The following is a 14,215-nucleotide window of genomic DNA, read 5'->3' on the forward strand; positions in this document are numbered from 1 at the left end:
TGGATGCCCCATCCCTGGAAACCTTCAAGGTCAGGTTGGACGGGGCTCTGAGCAACCTGGTCTAGCTGAAGATGTCCCTGCCCAAGGCAGAGGGGTTGGACTAGATGACCTTTAAAGGTCCCTTCCAACCCAAACTATTCTATGTTTCTATGATTCTATTCCACCCTCTAGCATTTTGAGACTGACTAACCTGGGCAGTAAAGGTGACTTTTTCTGACTAGAATGGTATAATGGGATCTAAATGGGTGAGGCTTAGTGTCCTGTAAGCAACCAGGGTTTTCATGGAAGAGTCAGTTCACTGGCAAATTATCAAACATGTTAAACTGATTTTCTACAAAAGGCATATGGAGTATTACTATAAGCTCTGGATAACTGGCCGAGAAGCACAAATAAAGACACAAATAGTTTCTGTGCCTTGAAACACTTTATGTTTACACTATTACTATTAAGAAGTATTACAAACATCTAAAAAAACAGAAACAAAATTATTTAAAAAATTATTATCATTGTCACCAATTCTCTCGAGTTTCTTCTCGCAGTTGTAAGGCAGCAGTAAGGCTGTTATCTGATGGGGGAGATACCTGGCACACAGGCACACCTGACAAGGGAAGGGCACTGGATTAGGCAGCAGTTAGAAGCATGCTGGGGACTGGGGCTCGTTTTGGGGAGGGAACTGGATATGTGGTGCACTTGCAAGCTATAGCACTGCACAGTGCCCTCTCTGCCCTTACCCCATGCCCCAGCTGCAGCTCACTAGCCAACCCTCTGGTGTGCCAGTCAGCCCTGTCTAGCGTGTCAGGGCAGAGGGAGGCCACTACACAGTCCTGGAAGTTCATGAACTACAGACCTTGGGGAAAGTGAGGCAAGAGCTGTTTGTACAGACCTGATGTCCAGTGCATGACATCTGATATATCTGCTGTAAATTATCTTCATCTCTACCCTGCAGCGTGGGTTGCCAGCCCAAAGGCCACTGGTCTTTCACCAGGGAGAAATGAGACAAAATGTAACTTGCAGCAACAGCAGAATAATTGCATCTGTTCAGATTAGTTTCACCTTGCTGTGCAGACTCATGCAGCTGGGGCTCATTTACAGCTCTTCCTCTTTTTTCCCCTTCAGTCCCTTGGCTCCTGGAGCCAGGCAGTATGAGATCTGGCACCACCAAACCCCCCCACAAGGGGAAACCCCAGTCATCTCACTGAACACTTCATTTTCTGCTTAGAGAGCAAGAAAGGATAAAAAAAAGCTGCCTGTGGACTGACAAGAAAAACCCCAAGGACTGAGAAACAACAGCAAAGAGAACGTCAAGGGAGTAGCAAACAGGATGGGTGAGAGACAGAAGAGGACAGGAGACATAAAATGAGATCCTCTTCCTCAGTGTGCCAGGACCTTACTACATGCCAGCTCCCCGCCTAGGGCAAATGAGAACACTCCTATTCCATTGGTAAACAAGGAAAGAGAGCAAGCAAGAAAAAAGGAAATGTCATCTTAACCATAACTGAGCAGAAATTTTTATTCCAACTGGCTGTAACAACTTCTCAACTCCCCATGTTCCAATCAAAACTGAATGGTGCTTTCTGTAATACACAGGGCAACTTCCTTTCCAGAAGTCATTACAGTTTTATAGAGCGGCACCTTTGCACTCTACCACAAAGCAATCCGTTAACAAACATTAGGAACAGCAGGGATGGAGCAATGGGAGACTCTCAAATCAAGTATTCATTGATTTCATTTAGATGATTATACTGTACAGAGCAACCAAAAGGGTTTAGAGTTAATCTTCCCCTGATGGCTTGTGGTACATGAGCAGGGCCCTGGGTGGTCCAGACACTGGATTCTGTTGCTGGGTCTTCCATGGCCTCGTGTAACCTCTGAGACACTACCTCTCCCCCCCAGCCTCCACGTGGTGCACACTACAAATTGTGGATAATAGCGATCTACCTCACAGGGAAGGGAGAAGTAAAACACCTCGACATTATCACATAAGAGAAACCACCACAGTTAAGTGAACTCCATCACTATTATGTTTGCAGCCCCCATAGTAATTTTATTGCTGTTTTTGCTGTGGTTTTGCTGTTCTTTTATCCCTGATGAAAGCCAGCAGAAGACAAAATAACTTGCTAATATTTCAACGAGCTTTATTTCCATTTGTCTTCTTTGTAATTTCTTTCGCAGGCAAAGCTTACTTGCAAAAAAATAAAGTGTCTGTGTGGGGAAAGTTCAGGTCCGATAAAATGTGTTGCAACATAACAAAATTAATTTTAGGGGGGTGGGTGTGAAACATCTCTGCGGGCTACTTGTAAACTGTCATGGGCAGCTGTGCCTACATGAGCCAAACCGGCTCAATGCATACATTGGTCACATTTGTTTTTCGGTGTACACTGACCGTACTGAACATAGGATGTGGACAGCGGTACGCAAGCCAGTGTTCCAACAGGATGACACAACTGTACTTGTAGACTGCCTCCTATGATTACTGTAAGCAAAATTTTGGAGAGTACAGGATGGAAGAACATAAGAAGATGATGGAAGTGTCAGACATGATTATGGGAAGATAACAAGAAAGTTCAATCGAAAAGGAAGAAAAAGAGAGCAGAGTTACTGCAACTAGCCTTCTTCACAGCATAACAAGGAAGAAGATCCAGCCACATGCAACTTCTATGAATGGCAGATAAAACATTGCACCCAAAATAAGACCTTACTGGCATGCTCACCTCACTGACATTGTATAGACCCAGTCTGAGAAAGACCAAAACCAGCAACAGACCAGCAAGTGTACGGATCCCAAATCCAAACAGCAAGAGAACTGTTCACCTTTAGAAGCCACCAGCACTTCATATACATACAAAATATATACATAAACCTGAGATAAGAGAGCTGTGAATGGCATATCCTTTTCAGGAACTCTCAAAATCCTTTCGCTATCAAGCACTTTACTTTCTGGGTTTCTCTTATTCAGAACAGTGATTCTCTGCAAAATAGCTATCTACTGCTGTCTAATATGTGGCTTCTAAAGAAAAGGAAGGCTAGCACAAACAAAAGAAGGAACTGCTTATGACTCTTATTTTGGGGGCAATGTGGTGACGGGAACCACAGTTTTAAGTCTTAAAGTCTTAAGTATGGACACATTTCCTTCTGTAAGCCACAAGACTAGAAGACGTTGACTGGCAGTCAACCTCCCTTCCTCCGGCATCAAGAGTGGAGCAGAAAGTAACTCATGGGTTGATACTTCCAGAATGGGCTCATCCTCTTCTCCAGGGTCTACCCAAACTACACAGAAACCAGCTCAGTCTCTGACCTCAAGCGTGAGACTTGCATCGCTGGCTCACTCCTTGTGTTTTCATACATTTGCAGTATAGTGCCATGGTGTCTTTTGCACACTGTGACCCCTTAAGCTGCATGCAGTTCACCAACCCAATCTATGATATAACCACCAGCTCTGCTACATGCAGGTATGGCTTGGAAGACGGCCACTGTACATACACTGCACTTGTAGAGGCTAGGATAAGCCATCTACCAATCTTCAGTGAAGCACATTAAAGAGGCTTAAGTCCTCAGCTGCAGCTTGGTATCATGGCTCAGCTCCATGACTCAAGCACTTGAGTATGGCCATTATGTGGTCCTCTTAGTTGTTACAGCAATAGCAAAGTAAAAAGTCTGTTCACAGCCAATCCTGTTAGCATCCCACCTCTTCAACAGGTATTTCCACAACACACAGAAAACCATAACTTGGTCATTCAGGGTCAAAAACATACGAGACTAAAGTAGCAAGTAAACAGCTGAAGCTGCAATCTGTCAAATTCACAAAAGACGTGCATTTCCTAATCTCTGCAGGGGTCTGATGTATATACTTTGTGGGGTACAAAACAGGGCAGTTACCAAGTGTGGGGATGGACAGGAACAGAGAGATGTCTCCCTTCAAATAATTACAGTGGTGAGATTTTCCAGCTTTTTTAATCATACTGTTGAATGTTTGCCTCAACCTCCAGTTAGCAGAGCAAAATATCTTTTTAAAAAAATCATTTAGGGCATAGGAACAGAGAGAAGAGAAAGTAAAATGGTGAGTTGCTCTTTCCAACTCTGTATTATGGCTACTGTCCTCAGGAGAGCACTTTCACCTGGCACCTATGAAGTAACAGTTCCCGGTGGGAGAGCAAAAGGGTAAAAATTTCATCTCTCTCCTCATCAGACATTCACAAATAATGCTGCTTTACCCAACCAACTAGCAGCTAAATGGTGCTCTGCGGACAGACTCATAGAAAGAAAAGTCTGGAAAGACCAAATTCATTTAAGGCTACCACAGATCATCATTCATAAAAGAAATTCTGAAAATCCTTGCCCATACATAACAGCAGAGAAGTCATTTCTTTAACCCCAGGTTGATTAGCTGCTTATCCGTGTGCAGGTCTGAAGGTGTTTTACTCCTGTGAAACTACTGGTGGTCATAAGTAACTGATCACCTCACTTTTGGTGTAGAAAAGCATAATCAGCTGTTAAAACTAAGTTTCACAGCTGGACACTTTTAATCAGTAACTCTTAAAGCTGCCTCAGAAAAAGTGCAAGGTGGACCTCATTTTCAGTTTTCTGGGCTGTGTTAAAAAAGTGAAATAAAGAGGATGGCAACTGAGGTAGCTCTGCCTATTTGTAGACTACAAATTCAGATCCTGTCTGTTCTGGGAAACTCTATGATGACTGAGATACCTAACTAAATTATGACTTCAGAGGAGATGAGAGTTAAAATTGAGCAACTGTGAGGAACAGACATATTTTGACATTCCGATCAATGCTCTTTATTTTTGTTAACCTGTAATTACTTCAATGACTACTGAACAATTGAGAGGGATAAAAAAGTATGTCTTTGTTAGAGAAGACTTTCCCCCCCCCGTTTTTAATTAAAGTGTAGGATTTCACAGTGCAGATATCAGAGGCCTATTAGAACTGCTCTGATAATATTAAGTAAGACCAGACTTCACTTTCATGATATTTCCAAGGTTACTCTCACTTCCCCTCAAAACAAACAAACAAAGCAAGTTCCTCCTAGCTTAGAGTAAAATGTTTTAGTTGTGCTTTAGATAGAAGAAAAAGAGCACTTTGGTTCATTTGAAGGTCACCTCTAGTGGAAAAGCCCCAGCTCTGCCTGCAGAGCAAACCTTCACCTACAGTAGACTATTACAATTCAACACTTTGTGTAATTCACCTTCCTTAATAAGAGTTTGCTGCAATCTGAATGAAGTAAGTAGCTACATTACATACATCTGTGAGCAGACAAATATGTACACACTGCAGAGGAGGGCAACTGAAAGTGCAGTCTACTTTGAAGAGTGACTTTGTAAAGATGGCACTGTGTGGTTCCACATTTATTGTCTCTCGATGGCTTCTGGATTGAGTTTACTCAGTTTACAAGTAAAATGACTTTTAATTCTACTTAACGCTCCTCCATGCAATTTCAATTGAAAAGCTTTAAGCCAAGCCGTCCTCTTTTTCGCCCATATATCATCACTCTTAATGAAGACTGCACGCCAAATGCAATCAGGGAGCTCTAGGGTAAGAGTATGGTTTGAGGGAAACAGGTCAAGTTCTCTACTGGTATAAATTAGTATTGCTTGCCTACTTGCAGTGGAGGCATTCCCATGTAGACCAGCTGAGGATATGGCTAAATGAAGACCCATTCTTAAAGCGGGAAGCTACGTAACTGCCCTGCTGGTGATGGAGAACCAAAGGAGAACTGAAGTCCTTCTCCCCAGCCTGTGCTGCTTCAGATAGCAATAAAAAGGTAGCATGTTTATTACTAATACAGGACTGCAAATAGAGCCTGAGAGCAGAGAATGTCTTAAACAGTATGTCATTGTCCCACAGCCAATTTTTGGAGTAAAACCACAGACTAATGTGAAGATTGCACAATGCAGACATTTGACAAAGAAAAGATATTTCTTCTGGTGTAACATTTGGGCCCTGACACCAATACAACATTATTTCCCAATGACAAAAAAATCTTGTAAACCACAAAACACAAGGACACAGGATTACAGAAATTAAAGATAGAAGAAACCCACAAAGCAGAAATATTAAGGCCACCTGTGCACTAGTGAAATGCACAGTCACCACAGCCAACCAAGATATATCCCTCATTAATATTACATATAATAAAACACACACACATGTGTAATAGACACTTGATCTTACTCTAGAGAAGTAGAACTAAAAAAATGAAAATAAGCTAAAACCTTTGTGGCCAGCCAACAGTAAATAGCTCTAGCCTGAATCCTAGCAGCTCTTAGCAGCCTAAGTCAACAGGACACCAGAGGGAAAACAGAGGTCCCCATGTAGATCCCTATCAAAGTCACGACAGGATTCTGAGGTGAATGCTTCCACAGAGAAGGGGAGAAAAAGAAAACATCGAAGGACAAGCTGCCAAGGTTTTAACCTGAGACCTAACAGCAGCCACAGACATTTGTTTAATCTTTCAGGTGCTCATTAATGTCAAGCCCCTGTGGCAGTCTCCATACTGTCTCTCTATACTGTAGCTGGCTGAAGGTAGAGTTATATACCATCCTAATGAGCCGCAAGGAGGGTGATGTGCGTCATTGGCTTCTGTTTCAATCTTGGCAATCTAAGTGTAAAAGCCTTGCAACAGCTTCTGATTCTGCTGACATTTAATTAGCCGGTGTCATTTTGATGCCATAGCCTGTCTCATCAGGATGATAACTACAAAACAACATGTGGAGCATAAAAGTTCTATGAGAAGTTTCAGGTCTGGCAGCCAAGGATACAAGTCCCCTGACAGTCACGGTTCCTGGGACTGGTCCCCATTAGCCCTTTGTTTTGGCACTGCTACCAGCAAGAGCTTTTCTCTGTTAAGGAGAGAGAAACAAAAAAAAACCCCAACCCAAAAAATGCAAACCTCAGCAAAGCCTTGCAAAAAAATACATCCTTTAGCTCGAAAAATTCTACCTGTCCTGCAGAAAGGGAGCATCCTTATTGCACAAATTCACAGCTATTCACCCTGAAAGACAGGTTTATCCTAAAGAATAGATTTGATCATCTTCTGGCCTAAAAGGCAGTCCTGTTTATTTAAGTATTGATAGTATTGTCATGGTTTAACCTCAGCCACCAACGGGGCCCCCACAACCGCCCCCCCCCCCCCCCCCCCCCCCCAGTGGGATGGGGGAGAGAATCAGAAGAGTAAAAGTGAGAAAACTCATGGGTTGAGATAAAGAGAGTTTAAAAATTGAAATATAATATAATAATTATAATTATAATAATAATAATATACAAAGCAAGTGATGCACAACGCAATTGCTCACCACCCGCTGACCGATGCCCAGCCAGTCCCCAAGCAGCGGCCCCCCCGGCCAGCTTTCCCCCAGTTTATATACTGAGCATGACATCACATGGTATGGAATGTCCCTTTGGCCAGTTTGGGTCAGCTGTCCTGGCTGTGCCCCCTCCCAGCTTCTTGTGCACCTCCAGCCTTCTCAGTCGGTAGAGCATGGGAAGCTGAAAAGTCCTTGACTAGTGTAAGCACTGCTCAGCAACAACTAAACATCGGTGTGTTATCAACATTGTTCTCACCCTAAATCCAAAACACAGCACTGTACCAGCCTCTAGGAAGAAAATTAACTCTATCCCAGCCAAAACCAGGACAAGTATGTTTCTCCATTTGCCATCAGGTGCTTGAGAAGACAACCTCCAACACCACCTGCCAATTGCTGCTTGCTCACATCAGCTGCAAAATTTTAAAATGGTCACTGCTACACAAAATGTGACTGATCTATATTTTCACTCAGTATAACCAGTGATTCTGGTATAGTACATCCATTTACAGCAGACAACCTCCGACCTTTTTGTATTCGGGTCTTTTTTCCAAAATCCTATTCTCATACACTAAAACCACCACTTTTTTAGAGTATACCAGTCAAACGTATAAAAATTCAAATGAACCAAGCCATTTCGTTCACAGAACAGAATCAACTCAAAATCTTTGCCAGTAGAACCTAGGCACAACCTAATGTTTTATAAAGACAGACACTTATGGGACTAATGGGCCACAGCTCTGTTTTTGAGCGAAGTATCTACGTGAGGCAGAGGATGGGCAGAAAGAGGTCAGCAAGCTTAAAAATTCACTTAACCAGTGTGGTCCATAGATCTCAGCTCTTCTGGAGGATCCTTGCTGGAGCTGAAACCTGCTTCCCAACTGGATGAGGATAAGCCTATCTTTTAGAGCAAAATGCTCTGGGAACTCACAGCTCCCACAAGGATGGGGAGATCTCTTTTAGGCAAATGTTACAGGCCAGTAATGGTAACACCATCATCAAGGGTGAAGGTGTTCTTGCAAGACTTTTCCACTTGGTTTCTGCTTGTCTCTTTTCCATGGTATAACCATGATGTTATCACTTCAGCCAGTTAATGCCCGCTGCAGACTACTGGGGGTTGTAACTGGTTCCACCTGTTCCCTATCCTAAATAGCCTTCCAGGTGTTTCTTTGCTGTGTCTTTTAGAAGGTGCTTGTCAATGCACAGTATTAAGTAATTAATTTCTGCCTTCATCAATTCTTTTTAAACAGTCAAATTTGACCCCAAATTTACCCCGACCACAGTCACACTTACTTCACACAGAATACTGTTTTGTCTGCCTGGGACAACCCAGCCAGTTCAGAAAGCTTTGGATTCTCATACTAAAGGAAAAGTTACATGCAGCGATCCTATCTCACATTTGGAGGCACGCATTCACAGCATTACTTCTCGTGTTTTCCATACATTAAACCACAGAAAATCTGCTCCTATCATTTTAAGCAAGGTCTTGCCATGGAATTCTTTGTCCTGACTTGAATTACATGCGGGTCAAGACAAATGGATGGGTACGAGAATTCACATTTACTTTATAGGATATGTTTTAATAAAGGTATTTTATTTTATGCACGCACACACAAACACAAGGGAAAAGGAGGACCAAGGTCTAAGTTTATCTGTCTAAACGTTAAAATACAGCCAAGTGGAGGAAAGCCAGCAGCTGCTCCAAGCTACCACACCAAAAATAACTACCCACAAAAAAACCTTAAGTCTTACAATACCTCCCTCACACACATGCACACATTTGTATCCGTTATCTTATGAAAGCTCTTCTTGCCTTAACAATCCATAATATTAGCAGCACAGGAAAGTTGATCTGAAAAATATACATTTGCATGATCTCTTTAAAAGACTCTTGGAGTACTAATGTGCTCAGTGATTATGCACTTCTCAACTGTACTACCCGATAAATGCCAATTTGCCTCATTAGTAAAGTAAAGGGATCGAGTGAGCATAAGAGGAAACCCAATGTAGCAGTTAAAGCAAAGCACTGGCGATCAACCAAGCTGTATTGGCTTCCCATGACAGCTAATGACTTGCTGTCTACACCTGCTTCTGGCTTGGTGTCTTTACCTGTAACACCGGGTAATACTACCTACTTTAAGAGAGGAGGAATACAAAATTAACCAAAGCTTTTAACTGTTCCAAAATCCTACAAAAAGAAAGATTAATTCTTTAAATATTTCTGAAACGACTATTACTAATGTCATTTATTTGTTCTGCTGTAGTATATAAGAATCCCAGAACCATCCGGTTCTAGGCACAGCATTCATGTGGAAAATAAAGCTGGTCCCTGCCCTTGCTGTACTCAAACCTGATGAAAGATATAAAATGACACGCTAAACAGAAACCCACAGAAACAAAAGGCTTTGTGCTTCTTAGAATTTTACATATTTGCATAGCTAATTTTTTAAAAACTGACTTTAGTTTCACCTTAATGAATGCATCATATCCAAATCTCATTATCAAACCAGTCCTATTTCCAATGTCAAAAATAGTAACTTTTAAAAAATAGCCTGTAGTGCACCACTACTCCCAAACTATAAATCCATGCCATCAATTATTACCATTTTAGTTGCCTAGTTAGAAAATATTCTTCATGTGTATACACTAATATGCAATATACTGCATGAAGTAAACATGGCAGTAAGACATTAGTTTGATAAAGCTTGCCAAGTTTGATAAATAAATTTTGATTCTGCTATTAATATATTTAATATATTAACAAATATATAAGGCTGAATGACTTATTTTGCTCAGTCAATTTAAAATTAGCACCAGAGAGGAAGTAGTATGACTTACTCATGATGCCCAATTGCTACAGTATGCTTAGTAGTACCTGCAGCAAGAACCTTACAATTCACAGCAAATCCTGCCTCTTTTCCCTTGGTTTATTTTAAGAACATATCAATGGAAGAACACTTCCAACTGTGTTAGTCTATCAGAAGATAGCCTGGTTCAAGCTCATGTTCGTTTATGCTGTACACCTGCACTGATGTCAAGCAGTGTTAATTTCTTCTAACCTTATGGGGTGGAGGAAATGGCTTTTCATTAAGCCTTGGTGCCACCAGGAAATTATATAAGTAGTTTTGGTACTCCGTTGGGATTTAAATAAATTTTTAGCTTAACCGAATAAAAACCTCTTCTATTTACTTGGAGGTTACAAAGGTATTGTGGAATTCCAAGACCTACGTTCCCTCTTCAGCAAGGCATTTAAACATATGCTTAAAATTGAGCATTTGAGTAAACATTTTGCTTGTCTGAGAGCCTCAGAACACGCATCATGAGAGGGGTGACACACTAGGTGAGTACCCCTATATTCCTGCAACAGCTTTGGGAACCAGTCAGAGGAGGTCACAAGGCATTGAAAATTTGAAAGTTTTGTTACAGTATTACAATTTGCTTCCCTACTCCCTACCCACTCACATCCTTCTAGATCAAGGACATGTCTACACAGCTCTACAAGCAGATGAAAGTGCATTCTTCCCATGCTGCAAGCTGACTAGAAGCTACGTAGTTATTTCACGTTCTTCTGAGCCTCATGAATAAAGCCCCTGCTGAAAGGTACAGTGCATTAGCTGGGGCTTCACGCCTGATTTAGACAGTTTGCATCTAGCTGAAAAACACAGAGAAACACACAGAGAAACACTCCAAAGTATTTTCTGTTAACAGAAGCACATACATACATGCATGCAAACAATAGGAGCCTGTGGTTATAACCAGTGCCTTAGCTTACTTCATAGTAAATGTTAAGGGGTCATGAACCTCACAGAAATACTACCAGCTCCAAGAAAGCTTTTTTTTAGTTTACAGACCACTGAAATACTTTGTTATAACTAACAGGTAGCAAGCTGAAGCAGTCACCTGAAAAGCCAGAGGATTCCTTTAGCCTTTTATGATTTCTTTTTTTTGGGTAGGTATTTAAAAACTTTATTCTCCTACACTAATGCTTCTGCACGTAAGAGGTGAGTAAGTATTAAACTTTTTTGTGCTACTCTGTCAAAAGCTTTTGCAATCTCTACAGAGACATCACATCAAGATGAAGTCTCTTTGTGGACAGCCTTACTAACTTTGCAAAACAAAGTATAGCCTGCTTTAACAGGATCTTTTAAAAGGACGGCAATAAAAATACCACACCAATTTCTTCTGACTGGGGCTGGAAAAGAAGAGGTGTAAGAGCTGATGGAACTATCCATAACACGCCACTGGCATTCACCCGAGACAACAGTAAGAAATTAGCAATGTCAAGTTCAAGGCTTGGCTCTGAGCATGACATTTGAACAAGACAAAGAAAACAGAATCTTGTCCACGGATTTTCAAGAGAATTGTGAATGCTCTCTATCTAGCAATAATAGGCTTATTTTTCCAGGATGTGACCTCAAGCACCAGTTTGTGTCACTCCTCCACAAGCAGCTGTAGAAGAGCTGTGTCTGGAGGGAGCCCCTACCCCAAAGCCAGGCTGCAGAGCGGGGGTGCAGCTCAGGGTAGTTCCTCATGGATAAGTCAGTTCTGCTTTCTCTCGGTGGTGCTCCCTTCTCCTCTCTGCTCATAATACGTCGAACGGGAAAAGTGGGGAGCAGCAGCGTCCAGACAGCCTGGAGTCAGTGCAGGGGAAGCAGCACAGCTATAGCACGTGGCAGGCTGCAGGAGGATGAAGAAATAAAGGAAAGAAAAGAGAGGACAGAGAAACACGTGGAAGAGACGTGATAACTGTCATGACATGGCATATTTAACAGTCAGCCTCTTACCATCATGTCCTAGGCTGCTGTGCCCACACACCTCTGTGTGTGTGTGTGTGTGTGTGAGATGTACGCATGTGCACATGTACTTGCATACCTGTGCCTGCATATGCATTTGGGGTAGGGGTTGGGAGGCTGTAAAGGAGATTTAGTAACAGAAATCTCAGCCTTGCTTGTGACATATTTATAACTTTCTATGCACTGTGGGTCAAACTTTTACAAGAATGCCTTTTGCTTCTGGTAAAATCAACCACAGGAAGGGCAAGGAAGGATGTAGTGGTGGCAAAATGCAGAACCCACCATCGCCATGAAGAGTGCAACGACAAAAACTGAAAGTCTGAGCTCCCCAAAATAAACTGTCTGTGTTTGAGGGCTGTAACAGCAAAAAGAGGAACTCTTGGTCTTTATTCTGCTATTACAGAGGGACCAAAAAGCTGTAACTAGAGCAAGTGGTCACAAGCAAGTGTCAGGAAAGTGACTGAAGAGCCACACTGGTTGTAGAAAAAATTAAGTCAGATGAACTGTGAAACTGTAAGAAGCACAGCAAAGAAATATTATGTAAATCAGGTCAGCTAAGCCGAGTGGAAGGCCCAGCCACCAAAAAGCCACTTCAGCATAGCAAAGCGTAAGAGGGTGTTTCGAGAGTGGAGCCAGCAAAGGAACCTGGCAACAACGGCCTTACTGAGGAGGGACCACGCTCCTATCCTGCCCATCCCAGGGAGAGTGAAAGGGCACACATGGAAAGAGTTTGGGGTCAACGATCAGCAGTCCTGTGCCAAGAATCATAGCTTTTCATTAGCGGAGGAGAGAGAAAGGCCCCAGATTGCCTGCCCTTCCATTGCTTTGTTTTGATATGGGGCTTGACATGGGTGCAAAGCTATTGTAAGCAGGCACATGTACTGTGTCACAGAAATGCAAGAAGAGGAAAAGAGTCATTTTTTTAAAAGGTGGATATTTTTACAGCATACAGAGCCAATCATGCCATTTAATTCTACAGAACAGGAAAGAGCTCAGTAAATTGCTGTAAAAATATCCAGCCTTATGCAACCATAATGCCAACTACAGATCAGGCATTTGGAATAGCTGTGGAGTGGCATCATGCACATCCCCAGCACCCTGAATATGTATCTAGGGACAGAGCTTAATCTACACCTCAGCTAGCTAGTGTACCCTTGGTAGTGACCTCTTTTGTAAAATGACCCCAGCAGTTACTTCATATATAGTTTTAAGCCTATATTTTACTCCCCAAAACTTATTTTCCATTGTCACAAACCCTGTTAAGTCACTTAACACAAACTGTACGCAGAAGACATAAAATACCAACATTTCGATTTGGCAGGCATTGAAATTTTCATTATAAGCGTTCATACAAGGAGTAAATAGTCACACAAGGTAAGGAGCTACAGATGTTTTCTAGAAATTCTATCATTTTTGAATGGTATCTTAGGTACAGTCCTACATATAGCACAAGAGTAGAACATGGGCAACCGTAACAACATAATAAGAGTTACTTATTTAAATGTGCTGCAAGCACACGAGCATAACTCAGTAACTGTTTTTGCATTCCTTGCTTGAAAGAAACATTGCATAATACTAGTGTAACTATAGATCGCTTTCTTTTCTTTTTCCATTTAGTATTCAAGCCCTAACAACACTTAATAAGCATAATGAATGTAGAACACTCCCTATCCCCATCTGTTTATTTCTTCTTACTTAGTAAAAACATTTTTTAAGAATTTGGCCCTTTTATGAAATACCAAATGCTATCATTTATGATATAATCAAGAAATACGTGGTCTTTACTTTTTTAATTTAAAACATCTTTTCAATACTCTTAACATAATTGAAAGATAAACTATTTTTGATACCAACTACTCTGAAGAATTAATATCCCATTAAATAAAAACTGCCAGTGTACATTCTACCTTTACCAGTAAAGAAGAAAAAGTGATCAGAAAAAGCCTGAGGGCACTACAACATAATTCGAAAGGAGAGTACAGTAAAAAGGCCCTTGGCTATTATATAGCCTAATAAGGCTATTCTTATTGACTAGTTAATATATCTAAAATAATAGGAATCTTCTCAATTCAAGTTCACTTGGTATCACAACTGAAGCTACTGTTTAAAATA

General features: G+C 41.5%; 1 protein-coding gene across 1 annotated transcript in view; it reads right to left on the bottom strand.

The window, feature by feature from the left end:
- Positions 1-14,215, bottom strand: part of ITPR2 (inositol 1,4,5-trisphosphate receptor type 2) — a 238,969-nt gene that overhangs the window by 52,911 nt on the left and 171,843 nt on the right. The window lies entirely within an intron of this gene.

Source organism: Aptenodytes forsteri, unplaced genomic scaffold, assembly GCF_000699145.1.
Source record: "Aptenodytes forsteri isolate BGI_AS27 unplaced genomic scaffold, ASM69914v1 Scaffold241, whole genome shotgun sequence".
Taxonomy (NCBI): Eukaryota; Metazoa; Chordata; class Aves; order Sphenisciformes; family Spheniscidae; genus Aptenodytes; species Aptenodytes forsteri.